At 43.5% G+C, this 12,375-nt stretch overlaps 1 protein-coding gene across 18 annotated transcripts in view; it reads right to left on the bottom strand.

Moving 5' to 3' along the window:
- Positions 1–12,375, bottom strand: part of CMKLR1 (chemerin chemokine-like receptor 1) — a 669,482-nt gene that overhangs the window by 500,233 nt on the left and 156,874 nt on the right. The window lies entirely within an intron of this gene.

The raw sequence follows: 12,375 nt of genomic DNA, 5'->3' as shown, positions 1-12,375 counted from the left end.
CGAAAGACGGGGATTTGTGCGCCATTCTGCCTGCAAATCCCCATTTGTTAAACAGGGATTTGCGGGCAGAATGGCACACAAATCCCTGTTTTTCGGCGCAAATAATTCCATGAATCAGCCCCATAATAACAGTTTATAGATTTACACACGGCTGCTGCCCGTATTAAAAGAAAAAAGAATAATTACAGAAATTGGACAAAAAGATGTTTCACTAGTATCAGGAATGCTTAATAGCAGAAAATGCTCAAAATGATTACTAAGGCCGATACGAAAAGTATGTGGGGCCAATGAAAGAAGAAAGAGGCCTAGTCATTAAGCCCATTGATGAACAGATGTGGATTGATCACATCCAGAAGTATATGGAAGTAGCTATTCTAGCAGTACAATGGTTCCAGCTACTGAGAATTTTCGGGTTAACATGGAATAAGACAGACTTGATATCGGCATAAAGGTAAAGAGGCTAAAAAGCTCCAGGGCCCCCGGCCATGATGGTCTAGCGAGCATAGTCTTTAAAAGTGATCCAGAAATTTGGAGAAATATACTGATGACTCTGTTTACATGGGAAATGAAGGAGGGTAGAATTCCGGACGGCTGGAGAAAGGCTACAATCATTCCAGTGTACAAAAATACCTGTGGGAAGAACCGACCAGCTATAGATTATTATCTATGTTGGGTACATCAGGTAAACTATTTGGGGTGCTCGTCTTAGAGAGACTGAAAAACTGGGTTGAGGAAAATAAAATGTTAGATTCCTTTCAAACGGGCTTTAGAGCCAGTTCAAAAAGAGTACATAACCTGCTTTTATTAAACACTCTTGTAACTCAGGTTCATAAGCATAGTAATCCCCTCTGTACTTAATGTTCGAAGACCTTAAATTAGCCTTCGACACAGTGAACTGGAATAGGCTTTGGAAAAAATTGAAGAACTGGGGAACCCCATGGACCTCCTTCGTATACTTCGAGATTTTCTTACTGATACTCATGTGCCGGTTAGGTTGGATAGCATGGGCATGTGAACTAAATATATACAGATAGCTAAAGGTATGAAACAAGAGTGCGTGTTGGCACCCATGCTATTCAAACTTTACATTGCAGATCGTCCAGGTTATTTGACATGGATTAGAAATGTGCTGCAGAAGTTAGGAAAGCATTGTGTTCAATGGATCTCATATGTGGATGATGTGGTCATACTTGACCACACCTTTGTAGGTTTGACCCGGTCCGCTAATGGGATATCAAGATATACGTCTGAGAACAACCTTATCATAAACTGTGAAAAAAACAAATACATGTGTTTTGGTCATGTTAATAGGAATATAGGTAATGTGTACATGGCTCATGAACAAATTGAGATGGTCGTACAGTATAAATATTTGAGAATACATCTCATCCAGGACACAACAGATTATGAATTACAAAAGATAAAGCAAAACAATATACATGCTCTCACTGCAGCAGTAAATAAATGTGCTGAGACTATTGCAGGGTATAGGTTAAATGGAATTATCACTGCATATAGACAGAGTCTACTTCCTGCTATAACCTTCTGCTTTGAGGCTATGGCCCTCATTACGAGTTCGGCCGGTAGCCATGCCGCTATTGGCGGCATGGCTGCCGCCGAAATCGCATCCGTGTCCGGGTCCTCGGAATGAGGACTTACCGGGACATTCCGAGGTCGGATGTCCCGGTAATTCCTCCCTCAAGGACCCAGACACGGTCCTTCCCCATTCCCATTTCAGCCCCCATAGGGCTGAATGGGAATGGGAGAGGGAGCAAACAACGGGCCATTACGAGATGGCCCGTTGTTTGCTCCCGGTAAGCACGCCTCGTAATGTGGCGGAACGGGTTGAACAGCGCCGTCACCTTTTATTGCGCCGTTTAACCTGTTCTGCCAGGGTCGTAATGAGGCCCTATGTGTCACATGAGGATTATCGAACCTTGTGCTGCTAACACTTTCATTTTTGTTCTCAAGGTATTTATCCAGGCCACTTCCCCCAAAGATTTTGAGAAAAGAATGCCCAAATATCTCATCGCCTCCACCTGTTCCAGTCTTTCATGTCCAATAGACCACTTGAATCTAAATCTTTTTTTCATTCGACCTGGTTGCTCTGATAGATTTCGAATTTTGGATTTTTTGATATTAATCAATAAGATGTTGACTTGTATGTAGCATTCTAGTTCTTCTAGCTTACGTTGTAGACCGATTTGTGTCTGGTCTACCAATGCAAGGTCATCTGCATAAACAATCCAGGTTACTTGTTGGTTATTTATTTTTGGGGGGAAATCCTTTTCTTTATTCAAAGAATGTGAGTGATCTGCCAGATATAAATTAAACAGCATGGCTGCCAATGGGCAGTCCTGTTAAACTCCCCTTTCTGTCTTTATTTTGGCTGATAATGTTCCTTGTGTGTCAAGTCTGACCTGGATCGTTGTATTTGAGTATAATGATTTCATTTGTTCAATCAGGTCAGTAGGACACTTCCAAGTTGTCTGTTTCTTTCCAAAGAATGTTCCTGTCGATGGTATCTGTTAAAATGGATTTCTGAACTCTGTCCTGGAGGGGCAGAGTTTCAGAAGGCCAGCCTAGTTTCTTGGAACAGGGTAACCTCTGGACAAGCCAGACCAATCAGGGTAGCGATCGCGGCGGTCAAGACTAGGTCTCAAGGGAGTGAGGGTGACTGAAAGCCTGCAATGAGCACACAAAGCAAGGACACTTACAAATTACTCCCAGCAGGTGTTATATTAAAAATATATACACATTTATTACAAGGCCTTTGTAACATTGACCGTAGCGAGAAATCACAATAAAACTCAAGTAAACCAACACATACCAATCCAATACAATATATATACAAATACAAAGGAGTCTAACGAGTTAGACGCATGAAATGTGTAGACCACCTAGATGGGGAGGAAAACAGGCAGTGCAAATAATAATTAGACTCAGTCCACCTTCAGAGGCACCTAACTAAAAGGAAGTCCAAGCCCTACGAGGAGTGAAGCCTTGTGCTCAAAAGTACCTGCACACGCTGGTGCCAACGGGCAAAAGGGGAGTCTCTTCGAGGGAATCAGGCAGCTTAGTTCGATGAACAAATGAAAATGAACAGAGCTCCGCGACTCAAGCGCAGCCTCCACTGGAAGCAGAAGCAGAGCGTGAGTACGGAAAGGCGTGCTGTTAGACACAGCGGGGAAAAGCAATGGGCTACTGCAGGAGGGCAACCAGTTCCTAGCGATGCTACTCACCGGACCCCGATGCAGGCAGACCCAGGCTTCTCCGCGTCAGTTTCAGTGCTGGCAGGTTCAGATACAAGCAGGGGACGTCTTGGCGTCGTGTAGATTCTGCAGCAGCAGAAGTTGAGTTGAGGATGTCCCAAACGCAGTGAACCCACACCGTTTGTTACCACAGCAGGGCAACGGAGCGGCCGTGTGTATTTCAGCCCAATGAACACTACTCACTTCAGACCTGGGAATGCCAAGTGTACGAATCGTGTGAGAGTGACAAGGACTCGTAATACAACAGAACCTGACGGTGGTTACAGAGCAAGACTCCTGGGTAGGCTGGTCAGTCTGCTGGATGGCCCAGAGACACTTCCGAAGGCTTACGTGCAGGAGATGGTGAAGATGCCGAGAATAGTTGTTCCCACTATTCCAAGGGGTCGAAGTACCAGTACAGGCATTCTCGTTCGATCAGAGGTAGAAAGGGTTTCACAAAGCGACAGCAGTGCAGAGAAGCAGTCCTTCAGCGGGTCACCAGCAATTCCTCGGTTCAGCCTCGTGGTTGCAGGATACTTGGCTCCTGTATTCCTTTGTTCTTGAGAACTCAGGAGATCGACATGGTAGTGGTGTTTCCAGCCCCTTCTTATCCACAGTTCCCTTTGCGCCAAAACAGAGGGGACCCAATGGGAGATCTGCTCATAAAACACTCACACCATACGTGGACCTATCACGGACCGCGGTGGTCCCAGGCATTTACGACACCCTAGACTCTCTGGCGCCCAGGATGTGTATTGGGACCAGGCATCCCAGCCCACATCCTGGAGGCACACACAAGGCCTGTAGAAGCCCGGGAAAGCACATGCCCAAATAAGGAAGGTCAACCTGGGGGAGGTGAAGGGGGCAGGACGGTCAGCGGACAGGACAAAGAGCCTCGTGGTCTGGCCATTTTGCAAGTCAGGCCACCATTTTGGGCTAAGCGCTTAAACGCGCTTAAACGCCAAAGGAGCTCAAAAACACAAGAAACGATCGCTGCCACCAATCCCGTCCTTGATTCACTTGCACCGTTCATTTACAATCCAAAGAGAGTATCTAGGGCCTGTAGAAGACTAGAGACCCAAGAGAGCAGTAACTTAGCTTACAGTGCCCTCTTGTGCCATGTTGCGCAAAAGCTGCAACATGATAAAGAAACTACGGAAAACAACGTTTCCCGGTACTGACTGTCTTAAGGGCATGTCAGTTTCCCCGTAAGAATGCAGCGAAAGCCCAGAGGAGTGCGGCAGAAGGCTGCACTTCTCTGGCAAAGTCTAGATCATGGTGAAATCAACAGCAAAAAAGTTTAGGGGTTGCCACATGGAAGGAAAATTACCCACAATTAAGAAATCTTTCCTAACAGTATCAAACACTTGGTTTGAATCAATGAAAGCTAAGTACAGTTTCCCTTTTGCTTTTAGTCTCTGTATTTTAAGAAAACTCAAGATAAACAGGTTTAATTCTGTCCCAATGCCCTTAGTAAACCCAGTCTGCCTAGGATCTTGAAACCTTGAATATTGGCACCCTGGGCCTATTTAACAAGGCATTTCTGTAGCATGGATGCATATAGTTTCCGTAGCACATCTAATAAGTTTATAGGCCTATCATTTTTCGGCTCAGCTTTATGTCCTTGCTTAAAGATCGAAATTATGATTGCTGTGGACCATGAATCAGGAATATATTTTGTTTTTATTGTTTTATTATCTGTTGTTTTGTTCTTTAAGGTCATTAGACAATCTACTATTTCATTGATCTTTAATTGCTGTCTGACATCTTCCAAAATGTATTGGTGTACCTTTGATGTCTAGGCAATGCATATTCACATCACCGCAAAATAAAATATGTGGATTTTTATTTTCCGTGTTGCATTTGTCGATTGCTTTGTTTATTTGTGATATGAACTCCATAGCAGTTATCATTTTGGGGTTGCAATATATGTTTATTATCATCGTTATTCCAGGACATTCTGTGGTTTCCTGTTCTTGCTGTAAAATGGTGATTTGGATAAACAGGTTTGATTTCATGGTTTCCTTGATTTTTAGTCCAGCACTTATTTTTATACATGTTAGGAGACCTACAAATAGTCTACCTCTTTGGCCCTTTCTGGCTGGATTTATCAATGTTACATACCCATTCCTCTCTGGAGCTTCTCAGAACCATGACTCTTGCAGGCATATTACAACATCACTAAGATCCAAAAAATTCTTCCTGCTTAAATGTCTGAAGCCCCTAGTATTCCATGACAGTAGCCTTCCCCTGCTCACATTTACCCTCTCTTTTTGCCAGCACTGTTTTTTCTGCTAACAATGAACGGGATAGCCAACTCCAATGTTCAGCCTTGTCTTCCCTTCTCTTGGGAGATTGCATTTCTTGGTTATCTTTTCTTGAGTTGCCTAAGTTCTCAAATGTGACTGCCACAGGGTGCTCGGTATCCATCTACTTTGGCACCTATTTTGCCCTTTCTATGTCTTTTGACCCCTCTTGTCTACTTTCCGGATGGCCCCTTATAAGAGTGTTGTAATCCTTTGCATCACATCCAAACGGCAACAGGGCTGCTTTTGCATTCAATAATGCTAATTTTAATATTTTGGATTTTACATGTAAGCATACCCTAGCTGTGATTCACACATGTATTCAATAATTGCTATGTCGTCAGATGTGATTGTTCTCAATTTTCTATGAGGACCTTTTATGTGGCTTTTCGAGCAGATTCCGTACTATGTCTGCAGCGCTGACTAACAACTCGTGCAACAAAGGCTGAATGACAAGTGCCTGGAAAGATTTATCCTTCAGCTGCGAAACACAGAAAAACGTCTGCACTTTATTGGTGGCAGTAGACTTTTCTTACAAAAACACATAGCCAAAAAAGTGCAAACTACATAGCTACAGATCTCCACACTCTACAAAATCAAACACTTCAACCCCCTGCACGACGTCTGCATTGTGCTCCAAGCCCTTGTGATCTCACACATTGATGGGGAAAATGCTTTAATTACTGGGCAACACACCACGTATGACCAATAGCACTGCGCAAACACCATTGGCTTGCCCACCAGATCTAGATCACCAGAAAAAAACAGTCTGGAACATAAACCAACATACTTGGCAGTCCCACTCCACACCTCTGGAGCCTCTCAAAAGCTAGTCTGTAAAGAGAAGATGCTCAAGCAGTTCTGCTCCGGAGCGCAGCTCAAACATCTGGCAGATGCTCAAAATCCTCACCAACCTCCAGTTTCACAAAATACTAAAATCAGTGCTCTTTCAATAATAACTCGGGTACAAATAAAAATCCCTCCCTCCACCGGCATTACTGCTCTACTATATAAAATGTCATGTCCTGTTGAAAAGCACTCTGCTGCTCTTGAGCTAAGTCCACATGATCAGCACAAATAAACAGAAAACTCAGTGAGTTCCACAGTGATTGTTATGTGAGTGAAGCATTGGTCGTGATGTGCAAGTGGACTCTGATTAATCAGTGTTAGTGAAGTGCTGGTCAGATCGCACAGTGAGCTAAGTGCTTGCCCCTGATATCTGTGGACAGTCTTTTGTGGCAGTTTCGAATCCCAGAAGGGTCACCTCAGCCTTTCATCCTTCTGTGATCAATAAATCGAGTACCACTCTCTGGGATAATAATGTCTTCTGTTATGTCAGCCCTCTGAGACCTATGGGTGCGTAGCGCTATATAACAAATATATTATTATTATAAGTGTGCACTCCACATTGTGTATGCTCTGCGAGAAGTGCAATCAGACACTATTAGTCAACTGTAACTTGTGAATTGTGACTTCAGTATGAGTAGTATAGGGTGAGCAGTGGTTTGGGTGCAATCTGAGTTTACAGGGATCACTCAGCCAGTGTGAGCGCTGTTAGCAGTGTTAGTGCAATCTGAGTTGTGTAGTGTAAGCATGGCAGTATCGGATCAGGGAGGAGCCTTAATAGTTTCAGTGTACTTAGCACATGACTCTAAAAGTAGACATTCATCATAAATGTTCATGAATGTTGGGAGTGTTTTGATGCAAGAGCCTCATTAAAAGTTGGCTGGTACACAGTAAAATTGCCTGTAGTAACATTTAGTGGCACGTTTATCAGACCGGCTGACAAAAACTTTGCTGGTAGGGAGAAGCATTTACCTCCAGCTAAAAACTGGAGGTAAATCTGACATCTACCGGCAAGAAACTGCCTGTATTACTGTCACAGTAAAACCATCGCAAAATCCCCTCATGGAGTCCTAGGGGACTCCATGGATTCGGGATTGACTGCCGTTACCGGCACTTGTAATATGCCAGAAAATTCCGTTTGCTGGTATCCGTACCGGAAAACTCTTAATGAGGCCCGATTCTCTTCAAGGGAGATGTGGATTTCAGCACTTTCAGGCTTCCCACATGACAATGCTGTGGCTTTCAGTGTTTGAGGAAACATGCTGAGTTGTGGGGCTCACAGCTGCTTGTGTCATGTGCAGACTGAGCGTTTCCTGCAGTCCATTTTTGTTAATTTGCTCTTGCATTTTCTCGGCACTCTACAGCCCTCGCGCCACCGATTCCATTACAGCAACTGGAAACAGGCGAGCCAGAAGTATGTGTAGACGAGGTTTAACATCATTCCTCTGCCACCACGATTAACTCGTACACCGATAATTTTTTCTTGCAATATCTTCATTATCCTGTGCATGTATATAATGAGTTCCACTACTACCATCTAATTATTTTTATTTTCATTGTGCCTGATACATAGGATTGTTATGTTCCTTCCTTGCTAATTAGACTCTGTTATCCTCTTGTTCCTACTGTCAGAGACCTTTCAGGAGTCCATGGTTTTTGGTGGTGTCACTCAGGCTGTAACCCAGGTTTGTAGCACTGAATTGGACAGATTCACTCAGATATGTGTTCATTCATGCAGTCTCTGACTGTCCCTTGAAACTCACTGTGGGCATCATTTCTAGTTTGGTGGCAATTCCATTTGAATCACCACCAAAGTTGATATCTGATACCGCCATTCAGTAGGGAAAATGACCGCTGGATTACCACTGGCGCGGTGTGGTGGTTATTCCCCCTTCATGGACGCCAATGGGTTCGATGGGGTGATATGGAGGAGATACTGTAGTGCTGGGGTCAGTGGGTTCGACTACCCTGCATCTCCAATTAATTATCAGCACCTGCAAAGTTAGCTGTTTCAATCCTGGACCAAGGCAGAATCATCTTGAATCTATGAAAGTCAGAAGTAGCCAAGGTAAAACAGGGCCAAATGAAGGGGAAGGACTCTTTATTGGCATATTGGCAGAGTGCAAGAGATGTGCAGCTGCTCGTCTTTAAGCTGGGAAGCAAATTACAACATCTGGAACTCCCCCAGCTGGTCTGCAATGCATTTTCCAGTAAGACCATAGAGGCAGGAGGATCATGTGAGATAAAACATCACACTTCCCTTTACACAAACAACGATGAAATGGACAATGATCCAAAATACGAAAGAAACAACTCTACAAGCTACCCAGCCCTTGTACTACATTCCCTTTGAAAAACAGTGATGTAGAACACATGGATGTATAGGCGGGATGGGTTGGCTCAACTAGTATCACCTGCAGAACCTAAAGAAAATCCTCGACTGTCAGGTCCTTGACTTGACTCACTTAAAGGAAGGCAGTCATTGCTTTACGGGTAAAGTGCACATCAGTATCAGGGATTACATTTGTGGATTTTTATTTTCTGTGTTGCATTTGTCGATTGCTTTGTTTATTTGTGATATGAACTCAATAGTAGTTATCATTTTGGGGTTCCAATATATGTTTATTAATCTCGTTATTCCAGGAAATTCTGTGGTTCCTTGTTCTTGCTGCAAAATGGTGTTTTGGATAAACAGATTTGGATTGATGGTTTTCTTGATTTTTAGTCCAGCACTTATTTGTATACATGTTAAGAGACCTACAAATAGTCTACCTCTTTGGCCCTTTCTGGCTGGATTTATCAATGTTACATACCCATTCCTCTCTGGAGCTTCTCAGAACCATGACTCTTGCAGGCATATTACAACATCACTAAGATCCAAAAAATTCTTCCTGCTTAAATGTCTGAAGCCCCTAGTATTCCATGACAGTAGCCTTCCCCTGCTCACATTTACCGTCTCTTTTTGCCAGCACTTTTTTTTCTGCTAACAATGAACGGGATAGCCAACTCCAATGCTCAGCCTTGTCTTCCCTTCTCTTGGGAGATTGCATTTTTTGGTTATCATTTCTTGAGTTGCCTAAATTCTTAAATGTGACTGCCACAGGGCGCTCAGTATCCATCTACTTTGGCACCTATTTTGCCCTTTCTATGTCTTTTGACCCCTCTTGTCTACTTTCCAGATGGCCCCTTATAAGAGTGTTGTAATCCTTTGTATCAAATCCAAACGGCAACAGGGCTGCTTTTGCATTCAATAATGCTAATTTTACTATTTTGGATTTTACTTGTAAGCATACCCTAGCTGTGATTCACGCATGTAGTCAATAATTGCTATGTCGTCAGATGTGATTGTTCTCAATTTTCTAGGATGACCTTTTCTGTGGCTTTCCGAGCAGATTCCGTGCTATGGCTGCGCCGCTGACTAACAACTCGTGCAACAAAGGCTGAATGACAAGTGCCTGGAAAGATTTATCCTTCAGCTGCCAAACACAGAAAAACGTCTGCACTTTATTGTTGGCAGTAGACTTTTCTTCCAAAGACACATAGCCAAAGAGGTGCAAACTGCATAGCTACAGATCTTCACACTCTACAAAATCAAAGCCTTCAACCACCTGCATGACGTCCGCATTGTGCTCCAAGCCCTTGTGATCTCACACATTGATGGGGAAAATGCTTTAATTACTGGGCAACACACCTGGTATGATCAATAGCGCTGCACACACACCACTGGCTTGCCCACCAGGTCTAGATTTAAAACTGCATGTATCACCAGAACAAAGCATCCTGGAACATAAACCAACATACTTGGCAGTCCCACTCCACACCTCTGGATCCTCTCAAAAGCTAGCCTGTAAAGAGAAGATGCTCAAGCAGTTCTGCTCCGGAGCGCAGCTCAAACATCTGGCAGATGCTCAAAATTCTCACCAACCTCCAGTTTCACAAAATACTAAAATCAGTGTTATTTCAATAATAATTGGGGTACAAATAAAAATCCCTCCCTCCACCGACATTACTGCTCTAATATATAAAATGTCATGTCCTGTTGAAAAACACTCTACTGCTCTTGAGCTAAGTCCACATGATCAGCACAAATAAACAGAAAACTCAGTGAGTTCCACAGTGATTGTCTTGTGAGTGAAGCATTGGTCGTGATGTGCAAGTGGACTCTGATTAATCAGTGTTAGTGAAGTGCTGGTCAGATAGTACAGTGAGCTAAGTGCTTGCCCCTGATATCTGTGCACAGTCTTTTGTGGCAGTTTCGAATCCCAGAAGGGTCAACTCACCCTTTCATCCTTCTGTGATCAATAAATCGAGTACCATTCTCTGGGATAATAATGTCTTCTGTTATGTCAGCCCTCTGAAACCTATGGGTGCGTAGCGCTATATAAGAAATATATTATTATAAGTGTGCACTCCACATTGTGTATGCTCTGCGACAAGTGCAATCAGACACTATTAGTCAACTGTAACTTGTAAATTGTGACTTCAGTATGAGTAGTATAGTGTGAGCAGTGGTTTGGGTGCAATCTGAGTTTACAGGGATCACTCAGTCAGTGTGAGCGCTGTTAGCAGTGTTAGTGCAATCTGAGTTGTGTAGTGTAAGCATTGCAGTATCAGATTCGGGAGGAGCCTTAATACTTTCAGTGTACTTAGCACATGACTCTAAAAGTAGACATTTATCATAAATGTTCACAAATGTTGGGAGTGTTTTGGTGCATGAGCCTCCTTAAAAGTTGGCTGGTTCAGAGTAAAATTGCCTGTAGTAACATTTAGTGGCACATTTATCAGATCGGCCAACAACAACTTTGCTGGTAGGGGGAAGCATTTACCTCCAGCTAAAAGCTGGAGGTAAATCTGACCTCTACCGGCAAGAAACTGCCTGTATTACCGTCACAGTAAAACCATCGCAAAATCCCCTCATGGAGTCCTAGGGGACTCCATGGATTCGGGATTTACTGTCGTTACCGGCACTTGTAATATGCCAGAAAATTCAGTTTGCCGGTATCCATACCGGCAAATTCTTAATGAGGCCCGATTCTCTTCAAGGGAGATGTGGATTTCAGCTCTTTCAGGCTTCCCACATGACAATGCTGTGGCTTTCAGTGTTTGAGGAAACATGCTGAGTTGTGGGACTCACAGCTGCTTGTGTCATGTGCAGACTGAGCGTTTCCTGCAATCCATTTTTGTTAATTTGCTCTTGCATTTTCTTGGCACTCTACAGCCCTCGCGCCACCGATTCCATTACAGCAACTGGAAACAGGCGAGCCAGAAGTATGTGTAGACGAGGTTTAACATCATTCCTCTGCCACCACGATTAACTCGTACACCGATAATTTTTTCTTGCAATATCTTCATTATCCTGTGCATGTATATAATGAGTTCCACTACAACCATCTAATTATTTTTATTTTCATTGTGCCTGATACATAGGATTGTTATGTTCCTTCCTTGCTAATTAGACTCTGTTATCCTCTTGTTCCTACTGTCAGAGACCTTTCAGGAGTCCATGGTTTTTGGTGGTGTCACTCAGGCTGTAACCCAGGTTTGTAGCACTGAATTGGACAGATTCACTCAGATGTGTGTTCATTCATGTGGTCTCTGACTGTCCCCTGAAACTCACTGTGGGCATAATTTCTAGTTTGGTGGCAATTCCATTTGAATGACCACCAAAGTTGATATCTGATACCGCCATTCAGTAGGGAAAATGACCGCTGGATTACAACTGGCGGTGTGGCGGTTATTCCTCCTTCATGGACGCCAATGGGTTCGATGGGGTGATATGGAGGAGATACTGTAGTGCTGGGGTCAGTGGGTTCGACTTCCCTGTATCTCCAATTAATTATCAGCACCTGCAAAGTTAGCTCTTTCAATCCTGGACCAAGGCAGAATCATCTTGAATCTATGAAAGTCAGAAGTAGCCAAGGTAAAACAGGGCCAAATGAAGAGGAAGGACTCTTTATTGGCATATTGGCAGA

This window comes from Ambystoma mexicanum, chromosome 10, assembly GCF_040938575.1.
Source record: "Ambystoma mexicanum isolate Mex_15411 chromosome 10, UKY_AmexF1_1, whole genome shotgun sequence".
Taxonomy (NCBI): Eukaryota; Metazoa; Chordata; class Amphibia; order Caudata; family Ambystomatidae; genus Ambystoma; species Ambystoma mexicanum.
The sequence above is the reverse complement of the archived record's forward strand: the minus strand, read 5'-3'. Positions and strand labels throughout refer to the sequence as shown.